This window comes from Pinus tabuliformis, chromosome 5_1, assembly GCF_031772625.1.
Source record: "Pinus tabuliformis cultivar Carrire ecotype Pingquan chromosome 5_1, CPIR1, whole genome shotgun sequence".
NCBI classification, from domain to species: domain Eukaryota; kingdom Viridiplantae; phylum Streptophyta; class Pinopsida; order Pinales; family Pinaceae; genus Pinus; species Pinus tabuliformis.
In genome coordinates this window covers 929718926-929731512 of record NC_142305.1, presented here as the reverse complement: position 1 = coordinate 929731512, position 12587 = coordinate 929718926, and positions in this window count along the sequence as shown.

The window sequence follows — 12587 nt, the reverse complement described above, 5'->3', positions numbered from 1 at the left end:
TGTGTTAGGGCAGCCATGTCAATCTCAATATAACCCCCATCAATCTTGTCCACAAGTTTGGCATGGTTCATCCTATGATTACATGACTACTCTCCCTCATCTTGTAGCACAAAAATATCATCCATATTCTTTTCCATCTTTTCAAGAACACCTTTCTTGTGTATCAAAATCATCCACACATCTCAATCAACTACATCATCAAAATCCTCCATGCCCTACACAATATCCTACTCAACTCATTCCACACCCTCACCATAATAAACCAGTACAACATGCTTACAGTGTTGAATTGCAAAATTTACCTACCCTTCCCACCCAACCTATCTTGCATACGCAATTGCAGAAAACTTATATCGAGATTGGAAATGTTCCAAATCCAAAAATTGTAAAAGTTATGGAAGAAAAGGAGGTTTCTTCTAGTCTGCGTCAACAAGTTGTTTTAGAAACTCAAGAACTTCATGATATGACAACTATGGGAAATCAAGAAAGTAAAGGATATATTGAAGATTGGTTTCACTCCATCAGTTGTTCGTAGCGTCACTCCATACTTCAGCAATTTTTGACACCATATTTTCAAGGGAAGTTGGTCTCTCATACCCTAGTATTTATTGACAGACATTTCTCAAATTCGGGTGTGTATACACTTGAGGCCTTATTTCTAAAATGGCTCCATTGGAAGTACTCTTATATGTAAGTATGCTTTATTTTTCAAGGTAGAATAGGTTAGTGTAGAAAATAGAATAAATAAGTATATAAATAATTTTTTTGATATGTAGAACAAGTTGTGTTTGCTGCAACTTGCTGAGTATATCAATATCAATGGTAAATATTTGAATTTATTTGTGTATGTAGACGTATTATATTGAAAATTATATTTCTACAAACACTCATCATCATTGCGAAAAAATTTTGCTTGATTATCATTTCTTATGGTGTGTGGGCTTGATAAAATCACAGTCGGTACAGTCATGTTTTGAGGAATAAAATGGGCATATTTTCAAAACCTGTTTCTATCCTAAGTAGCCCTTTATTTCTACTTTCTAATCCAATTTGAATCACTCAATTTGGATTTGAAATGAAAAAATTATGACCAAAACATTGACAGTATGTCGAGTAGGCAGCTCAGGAACAGAGTTGGGACAGTCCGTTTTTGGAGGCCTAAATGACTAGATTTTTGAAACCTGTTTCTATGGTATATCACCCTATTAATCTAGTTTACAATGCAATTTGAATCACCCGATTTCGATATCGTATGAGAAAGTTATGACCAAAATATTGACTGTCTATTGTAAATCAGCACCTTTAAAACTTTGTTTTTCCGACTGTTCCTTCACACATTTGACCCATCAATTCTTCATGATTTCAAAAATTGTTTCTATTGGATATATTTACATGAATCTACTTTAATATCCAATTTGAATCGGTTCAATCCGTCATCAAACGAAAAAGTTATGCTTAAAATATCAATTGTTGGTCTAAGTTGGGAAATCAAAAATGACTCTGTTATGCAGGTTGTTCTAAGTAAATTTGACATATCATATCATGGAATTTTTAAAATCTGTTTCAATTGGAGATATCCCTATTAATTCACTTTCATTTGGCTTTGGAATCACACAAATCGGACAAAAAACAAAGAAGTTATGATTAAAATACTGTTGGTTAGTATGGTTGGCCACCGTTGTCCCACAGGTAATAAATTAACTCTACTTTGTTATTTGTTTTCCATGGATTTGTTTTACAGAGTAACTACTTGTGAATTTTTTTCATATTTATTGGATTTAGAGAGCCCGATCACCTCTCTTCTTCCATGATTACATGTTTTATTACAGGTAGACGCTCGTTTTTTTTGTAAGTCCGAGGAGAATAAATGATGTCAATTTGTTTTTGAACAAGTGATTATTGAAAGCAATGATAATGAAATAATATATTTTCATCTCAACATCTATTAAGAAATCTAATATCATATAATTTTGATTCTTTTGAGGTGCCATGAAAATTGATCATAAGAGTTTGTTACAAATTATTCCTGTTATTTCTCACCAACAACATGAAGACTTTTTCATTACCTAATGGATTCATAACAGGAGAAATGGAGAATTGATTTCCATTTGAAGATCCAAGTCATTTCCGCCAAAACATTTTCCATTCATTTACCATTGATAGATTGTTGTTTCTAGAAACAGATTGATATTCCCTTAGGAAACAACATTGTTGCAGTGAAATCATAGTCGTTGCAACTTAAGTTATTTATTTATTTATTGTTTTCAATAAAATTGTTATTTCTTTTCTCATTCCTCTTATGTTTTTTTCATGTGTTCAAAGTCACAAATTTTGTTCCTTCATCAAAAGAAAAGGAAGTTTTCAAGTTTCATGATGTTGCTCCATATTTATCCATTTGTTCCCGAGTCTTATCAGTATATGGTTTCCTCAGATCCATTGGGTGCTGCTACTCTGCCACTGCTGTTACTCCCGAAAATTTTCGAAGTGTCGGATGTTGTTACTCCGCCGTTGTTGTTACTTCCAAAAATTTTCTAAGTGCAGGATGTTGTTACTCCGTCGGTGTTATTACTCCGCTAGTGTTGTTACTCCGTCGGTGTTGTTACTCCATCACTGTTGTTACTCCGCTAGCGCTGTTACTCCGATGGTGTTGTTGCTCTGCTAGTGCTGTTACTACGCCAGTGCTGTCACTATTGTTACTTCGCCTGTGCTGTTACTTCGTCACTGCTATTACTCCATCACTGTTGTTACTCCACCGATTCTGTTACTTCGTTGATGATGTTACTCCGCCAATGTTGTTACTTCGCCGGTGCTGTTACTCCACCGGTGTTGTTACTCCGCTGATGTTGTTACTCAGCTGGTGTTGTTACTCCGCCAGTGTTGTTACTCCACCGGTGCTATTACTCAGCCAGTGTTGTTACTCTGTCGGTGTTGTTACTCCGCCAGTGTTGTTACTCCATCACTATTGTTACTCCGCTAATGATGTTACTCCGCTGGTGTTGTTACTCCGCCAATGCTGTTACTCCGTTAGTGTTGTTACTCCATCATTGTTATTACTCCGCCAGTGTTGTTACTCCGCCAGTGTTGTTACTCCATCGGTGTTGTTACTCCGTCACTGTTGTTACTCCGCCATTGCTATTACTCCGCCAGTGTTGTTACTTCGCCGGTGTTGTTACTCAGCCAGTGTTGTTCCTCCGCCACTGCTGTTACTCCACCGCTGTTGTTATTTAGCCGCTGCTGTTACTACGCCACTACTGTTACTCTGCCAATGCTGTTACTCCTGAAATTTTTATGAGTACCCAGTGTTGTTATTCCTTCGGTGTTGTTACTCTTTCAGTGATGTTACTCCTTCGGTGCTGCTACTCCGTGGTGAAATTTTTTCTAAGTACCCAGTGCTCTTACTCTACACATGTTGATACTCCACCAAGGTAAGTCTTCAGGTATGTCCCTAATCAACTCCGTGTATTTGATTGATATTTCAATTATGATCGAGGACGAACATATCTTAGTTGGGGGAAGGTGTTGCATTTGATAGAAAATGTATTATATTTAATATCAATGATGTCATGTCATAATTATTATTAAAGTTTCACGTCAACTCATACATCTCACGATTATTACCACCATAATCCATAACAATCCGTAACCCCCACTTATCCACACACATTGGAACTTGAATCATGCACGACAACATTAACTTGGTGAATGGGGAAATACATTTAATTGTCTAGGTCCTCTTTTACATAATGTTGGGTAGTCAATTTATCTTTGCTTTGTTGACGTTTCGAGTCTAGACCAAGACTCATCATCAGGAAGTCCTGATGATGAGTCTTGGTCTAGACTCGAAACGTCGACAAAGCAAAGATGAAAACTATGGAATATCTGAGTTCAGATTCTAAAAACCCTAACCACAGAAATCTACAATCCATTAGTCAATTTATCTTTGTTTATCTATAAACATAATTTTATCTTTTAAGGAATAATTATGAAAAGATGATTTCATCATGGCAACTTTCAACTTTCCTAATTTGTCAAGTCCCTGATCTTGTAAAATTTATGATGATGACCACAAAATTGTACTTAAATCTTTCCATCACTATCTAATGAATTATTCCTCAAACCCCAATCTTAACAAAGAAAAATATATTTATCAACAATCATTTGAAGGTTATTAGTATTTGAGAAGCAAAACTACCCAAGTTGAAAATAGTTACTACAAAAACATTTTATGCCATCCCTAGCTCTTAAGGAGTTGGCTTGCCACCCCATCTATTAAGTGATCTTTTGTTGATTAACAATAACCATAGTTAAATTTTAAAACATAAATAGTCAACTAGAGGATAGGAGGTCTCATCACGAGTCGACCTACCATGATCATAGGTCCTAATAGAGTGACATTACCACTACTGGTCACCAAGCCGGGGTAATGGCCTTCAGTCATAAAACTGAAGGACAAGAGGTCTCATCACGAGCCGACTTGTTCACTTTTGTTAGTTCCCGTGAATGGCATTGTTATTAACTGGTTACCAAGCCAGAACAATGATCTTCAGTAGACATCTAAGTAAATTGAAATGCTTTTGTAACTATGTACTTATTTCTAATAGATAGGACAATGGCATATCAATGGATTAAAAAGGCATCCATGTCGAGGCTATGGATGCCTGCTGACAGCAGTGGCCATACCTATGGTATAGAAGTTAATTCAATACTATGATCTACTTGGTTACCTTGTTTTCTCAAAACTAACTGCCGATAAAGCCACTATTGCATATATAAGGTTTTCTATAATTCATGGTTCATGGGGTAATATTTAATCAGTTCTTAGATAATGGTGGTTATGGTTTATATCTGTTATTGAGTCATAAATATTTACTTTACATGTTAGGGATGAAACTTTTATGATATTTGATATTTGACATTTTGTATCATCTAATCTATCATTCCTTTATTCTACAAGTTTCATATCTTTAACCAAAGATAGTTGCTTTACCCAATCAATCTCTATTTAATCCTAGCTTAACAACACTACTATTATTTTGGGGAAGGATGAAGAGGCCTAATTCTGATTTTGAATCCTGATGAATTATTGATTGAGGATACTCATGAGATGTGTTATAGAAATCTTGATGACAAGGAAACTAATCAGTTTGGGGGAAGGAAATCCTGCTACACTTTTTGATTACTTTCTTTGAGCTTGCATGGCTTCCGCCTTTCACATCACTTACACAAGCTCAACCTACTTTAGCTTCAACAATTTTAATCCATAGATGTCATTCCGTATTATTTTGTTCAAAGCAACAATTGAGGCGAAATAACATGAGTGTTTGATTTATTAAAAGTTTAAGAGAATGTCATTTAAAAAAAACCACTGAGCATTATTCACTCATATTTTTCAAACTATTATTTCCCCTACTTTATACAGAGGCATTAGGTTGCATGTGGGCATGCAACATATTTAGTTTGGGGGAATGTTGGGCTATTAATTTGTCATTATTATTACCACTTCTTAACATTCATTTCATCTATTTCCATTATTATTTTATCACATTATTTACCATAATTTATTATATAATTCCATTTCATAATCATTTATGTTGTTGTGGATAAATAATATCTAATCTCATTTATTTTTAATAATTAATGATTATTATGCATGATTTTGGTTTATTCATTCGTTATTATCTCACTCATGATTTTAGCCTCCAAGATCTCTTTCAGATTGCAGATTTGGTCTTCAACAGATAATTAGATATTCCAACTCAGGAATTCGCTGGCATAAGAAGTGACAGTTTTGCATTGGACATTTTGGGCAAATGAAAGCGAATCTAGAAAATCCGAGACATGGGTTTTGTTTAGAACAGATCAAATCAGTTTCCCTATGAATAGTTTTCAGAAATTCGGTTTGTATTGGGAGAAAATCAAGGTTCTTCGAAGGACATATTTGTAGATTTGTTGTTGCGGCCGTTTTCCAGAATTGCCCAATTGTAATAACCAAATTCGACTTGTTCCAGCTGAATCATGATGGACAGATCTCTCAGATCTCATCTTGAATATTGAGATCAGTTTGTTGCAAGTTTCCTTTGGATGTTTTTATATTTAAAAGACACAATTCAGAGAGAGAGGGGGGCTAGCTGATGTAAGAATTGAGCCTTGTAATAGTGGAACTCTTGTTAATGAAATTTCCAGCCTTCTGATATTTTTCTCAATATGTGAGTTAAGCACAGCCCTGACCAGGGAGTTGGGCCCACTCTTCTGATTAGGTGTTGTGCATGTGTCCTTTTTATGTATATTGTTTTACTTGTTGTATCTTCTTTATTGTTGTTACAGATTTCCATAGATTGTTGTGAATGCTTTTCTTTCTGCAATTTAATTTCCATTATTGTTATAGCGATGCTTTGATTTCTTAATCGCGAACCCTTGATTGATGTAGATTGTAACCTTGCCCCTGCATATACTTTGCGCATTACCATGAAAAGAGTACGCACCCGGATTGATGAATTAATGTAGGAAATGAGATTGAATAATTTGTTCATACTCGGACACCAACACTGATCAATAGAGAAATTTCTACATGGTATCGGAACCGAGTTCATTGAAGCTAAGCTTATCGGAGCTGTGAACAATATACAGAGAAGAGAATTCGAAGTTTAAAGTTCGAGGTTGCAGGTGCAAATCGAATTCTTATCATACTTCAAGGTTGGCCAATGGCGTTCTATGGCTTGAGACTCGAGTATGCCTTGGAAGGCAGCTCAAATTACATAGCATGGAAAGATCGCATGGAGGCTGTATTAGAAGACAACAACTTGAAGAATTCATTGATCAAGAAATCCCAAAGCCAGGTTCAACTAATGCACAAGAGTTGGCTGAGTGGAAGAATTGTGTGGCGAAGGCGAGACGGATCATCCTTGAGGGAGTTCGAGACCATATTGTCTCGAGTCTCCATGGGAAGGATACTCCATATTCAATGTGGAAGATATTGAAGAACCTCTACCAGAACAGTAGCGACCAGAGGAAATTGGCACTCAAGGATAAGCTTTGAAGAATCAAGATGGAGAACGACGATACTATTTCTACATATCTAAACAAGCTCACCACTTGCAGAGATGAGCTTAGCACTGTGGGAATAACTATTGTCGATGATGGTATGGTGAGCCTCGCTCTCCTTGGCCTTCCAAAGAGTTGGAATAATTACCAGGACTCTGTGAATGGAAGGGAGAAACTTCTGGATTGGGAACGACTATGGTCGGATCTCATGTAGGAAGAGATCAGGAGGAGCACTCGAGATGGTTCTTCATCCAAGGATGATGATGAAGAAAATCTGGCCTTAGCGAGTAACACAAGGAAAGGTAAGGGGAAGGATTCCCATTCCAAATCGAATTCTTCTCATGGAGGGAAGAAGGGTGACAATTCTAAAGTGAGATGCTTTAATTGTCACGAGATAGGACATTATGCCACTAACTTCCCATCGAAGAAGTTCAAGAAGGGACCCTTGGAAGGATCGGAAGGTGAGGCATTGGCCTCTTAGTTCGAAATGGAATTTACCCTCATCGCATGCATGGTGTCATCGATGATGGGTTGTGGTTGGTATCTTGAGAGTGGAGCCTCATTCCACATGACCGGTGACAAAAGTTTATTCAGTGCCTTGGAGGAGAAAGACCTTAAGATGCGCATAGAGATGGGTGACGACAAATGGTATAGTGTTTCAGGAGTGGACACGACTTCTTTTCAGAGGGAGCATGGAGCTCCTATCACCTTGACAGATGTGAAGTATGTGCTTGGACTGAATAAGAACTTGGTATCAGTCGCGATGTTGGAGGACAAAGGCTACGATGTTGTCTTTAGTAAGGGAAAGGTTTTCCTTAGACACATCACCACGAGACAGGTGAAACATATTGGTTCACAAGTCAAGAACCTGTATGCTCTTGAGGTTCAATATACGTGCAAAGCCTTGAGGAGCAAGGCAAATGTTAGAGACTTGGCGGTTGAGAGGGAGAGTAAATTACCTCTCAACATGTAGTCCCATAAGAAGTCTCAAACAATTGTGGAGGAGCCACAATTGGAGAAGTGGGCAGAGGGATCACATGCAGCCATACCTCTAGATGTGAGGTGGGGCGATGTGAAGTGATAGTCCCGAGAAGGCTGAAATTGGGCAGGGTCCATTAAGAGGTTTTATCTCATGGATTGTACCTTGCTACGAGAGCCCAAAGTACATAGTAGCGGAAGGAATCAGTGGGATTGATGCAGTCAAAGATCAGAGTGACAGAGGCTAGAGCAGTCAGATACTGAAGAGCGTAGAGAAGGATTGACAACAATGCAGAAAGGCAAAGTCAACAAAAGCGCAAAGTTTTCAGTTGACAAAGGCAATAGCAGTCAGAGACTTTGATGACAGATGCATCATACTGATTCAGGTTGGTTGTTTTTTTTGTTTTTGGAGTTGCTAGAGCAACAACACTTGAGGGAAGTGTTGCATGCATAGCATCCCAAAGGTTCACGATCAAGATCGAGTTGAATTCCTTTCTTGTTGAGAGGGAGTGTTGAAAATAACAACAAGAAATGATAAAAATAGAATCCAGAAATTCCAATTTTAATTTGTCCTTGAATTAAAATCGAATTTAGTCTCTCTAGCTACTTGGAAAAAAATTAATTAATTCATTATGGATTAATTAGTTGGAGAAATTCTAGTTAGAAGTCTTTCTGAAGTCATGCAACAGTTATCCCTTAAATTAAGGAGATTATCCCTTAATTAAGGAGATAAGATTGAGTTATATTTGAGTTGTAATTAGTTAGCTCAGTTTACTAAGTTAAGTCTAGTTAAATTAGTTCCAAATTGTTTGAGGAACTAATTGTGAGTTATCAGTCAGTTGATGCATACATGCACTCAACTAGTGTACTCCAGATAACTGAAGATTCCCTCATCAAAAACTCATGCATGTCTATTATGAGAAAGGCCCAGTTGAGATTAAAGTCAAGGACAATGTACTATCGGTTGCATGTTTTCTCTTATAAAGGAAACTCATGCATGCAGTCAAGGGAAGGTTCCATGAGGATTGTGCAGTTCTAACATTGTGTTAGAGCAGTGTTCCACTGGGTGAAGGAGATCATCCCAGAGGAACTGCGCAAGGAAATAGGAGCTTGGAGGGCAAAGGAGAAGGCTCGTGAGAAGCTTTGATTGCCTGTGAGCATCCAGGAGGATTATATTGAGAGATGGCTAGCTGTGAGAGCTAAGGTTTTGTATAATTCTGATGTATTTCCACCTTGTATGATAATACAGATAGTGGGGTTTTTAGCTGAGGCTTCCCCTGAGTATTTTCTGTGTTTCATGTGCATTGATTCTTTTTCTTCTAGTTATATTGTTTAGCTTTGATTCAGCTCGATCCTTAAGCTTTCGCAAATTGATAATAGAAGTAGGTTATAGTATTTTGTTTTGGTTATATTGCATTATCAAGTTAATCTATAGTCAGATTTTTTATATGGTCTCAGAGTGAGATTTGTAGAGAATTTGCAGAATTTCTACATGGTATGAGAGCTAGCTAATCAATAGAGAAATTTCTACATTATATGTCACACCTATAATGTCACAACCCAAAAGTTCTATGCTAATTAGTAAACCAAAAAATTGCACCTTACATATATTGACAACCCTCCATTATAGGGTTCAACCCTAAATCAATTCATGTTTTAAGTTTATTATGTTCATGTTGATTAGGTGTCCACTATTGAAGGAGGATCAACATGACAAGATATTTTCCAAGCATTACAAACGTAGTCAAAGCTCTGTATCCTTAATGTGGCCACTTATCCAATGATCTAATGTCACTTGTTAGTAGGTATGCCTAGAGGGGAACATTACCAATGCCATGCTAACAATATGCATTAAATGGGAGGTTGATGTATAGGAGGAAGGTGGTAGGACAATTAAAGTAGCCTAATGCTCAAGCCAAGCCATTTAGAAAGGCCATGTGTTTGGGCCAACAAGCACCAACCAAGGATAGTGCCAATGAGATCAGAGCAAGTCACCTCGTGATCTTTCCAAAGTTACCAAGTTAGAGATTAATCAAGACATGTAGGACATAAACATTAAATGCACATTTTTAGTTGGAAATTCATAAGAGTATTAATCAAGCATTAATTAGTAGTTAACATCAAATTTCAGATGTTAAAAGCTTATACAGCTTAAAATATCACAAATAACCCATATTCAATTGCTTTGTCATTTTAATCAAGTTAATTAATCTTAGGTCCTTTTTTTTAACTCACCTTTAAATCAATGCTTCAACGAATAACCCTCATCTCTTAGGCAATTACAATAAGTGATCCAATTTAACAATATAAAAATATAGGCTTGGATTGAAATTAAAAACAAGCTACCTCTACGATGCTTTGTAAAACTACATTATAATCTTAATAAGAGTTTTTTTTATTTTTTAATTCCATGTAACCAAGCACCCCATACTCTAGTTCATAAGAAAAAGAGTAAAATATTCTTTAAGACCCAAAACCATTACAATAATATATTCAATATAAACTTAATATATCATTTTACAAAAATTAAAATTAAGTAAAAAAAAAACAATTATTTCTTAATAAATTCAATTCATAAAATAAATTACTAAAATACAACAATTTAGTTAGATAACTTTACTACATGAAAAATTATGAAGATTCAATTTGAATTATTAATTTACATTAAATTTCAAGTGTTTAAGGCTTACATAACTTAAAATATCACAAATAACCTATTAATCAATTAATCCCAAGTTTTTTATTTTTATTTTTTAAACTCACTTTCAAATTAATGTTTCAACCAATGACCCTTACTTCTTACTCAATCACAATAAGTGAACCAATTTAACAATATAAAAAAAAGACTTGGATTGAATTAAAAACAACATGTTGCCTCTACAATGCTTTGCAAAACTACATTATAATTTCAATAAGAGTTTTTTATTTTATTTTTTAATTCCATGTAAATAAACACATGATCTCCTATTTAGTAAAAAAATAAAATAAAATATTTTTTTAAGGCTGAAGACCATTACAATAATATATTCAATATAGCCCCAAGGGATAGCTCAAATGGTCGAGTTCCCGTTGCTAAGCACTTTCCCAGTTGGGAGGTCACGGGGTCAAATCTCCTCGACGCCCTCGGGGTTAGGCCTGATATGGCCGACCAGCAGATCCCTTCGGGTGGAACTGCCCCGCTTCTCTACGTGGACGTAGCGGCCACTCATTGAGTGCCCGTGAACCACATTGAAAAAAAAAAAAATATATATATATATATATATATATATATATATATATATATATTCAATATAAATTTAATCTTCATTTTACAAAAATTAAAATTAAATAAAAAATAATTATTATTTCTTTAAACTATTTAAAATAAATCCAATTCATAATTTTTATTTATTTATATTTATTTTTAATGAAAATACAACATTTTAATTAGATAAATAAATTATACCCCCGATCGGGATGCGAGCCGGCAAAGCACCTCATTAAGGCGATGTTAATGGACGGTATTGCGAGGTACAAAATCACCGCCCCCAACATGCTCGAGGTGATGGGTGCGGTGGCCCTTTGCATGATGATGGACAATGTATTAAGGAAAGGGGGCAACGAGAGAAGGGGAAGAGTTTTAGTCTATAATCGACCTGGAGAGAAGTGTAGTGAGCACTAGACCGACCGAGTGCAAGGAGATTGGAGCGGCGGGCTAGTACAGTGGCTCCACGAGCAACAAAGAACCCACCGTCTACAAGTGAAGGAAACCGAACATGTTATTGACAACCTCTCTCATCTTATTATGTTGCCCTGTTTTTGGTTTCGTTTAAGGGAGATGGCAAGAATATTGGGGAAGGAGTGTAAGGATGTTAGGGGTTAAGGGCGTAGGCTGGTGGCGATATTCTGCTTCTGCCTTTGTAATCCGTCGAGCATCCTTACCATCTCACTCTGTTTTGAGATACTCTTATCCCGTATGGGAATTATGTTGGTTCTAAGTACGGAGCATAGTGTAGGAGCATGCAGTTGCATCGCTTGCAATGCCTGGGGGTTGGGCTATGGGGATACTGTCTACCTATACACCCGCATTCTGGGAGGAAACCTTGTCTTGTGACCATGCACATCCAGAGGGGGGATTGTAAGGACTTGGGAATTGGGGAGAAGGAGGAGAAACATCGTGGGCATGGAACCTGGTAGGGAATTGAGACTAGCTATGGCAGAATGGGAAGGAGGGTAGGCGATGACTATGTTACGGGGCTCGGGGATGGTTGGCCGACTGCATTGGGCTCCCATTTCGCTTGTCGAGCTGACAATAAAGGGCAATACAATTAGGTTGGGCCGATGGCCAGAAGGTAGTTGGGTCTCTGTAACTGGGACTAGGGGATATTGCATGCATGAGAGATGCTAAGGGAGGGCTTCAATTGGGACTTGGAACCACTTATGCAAGGTCTAGGCAGGTCCTCTCTACGGTTCTCGCCTGCAACCATGAGGGGCACGCAACTGCAATCACTAGGGGGTGTGAAGTTGGGGGGATAGAGATACACAATCTTACCACCCGTATACATGAATTCTGCAGTAACACATTGAAC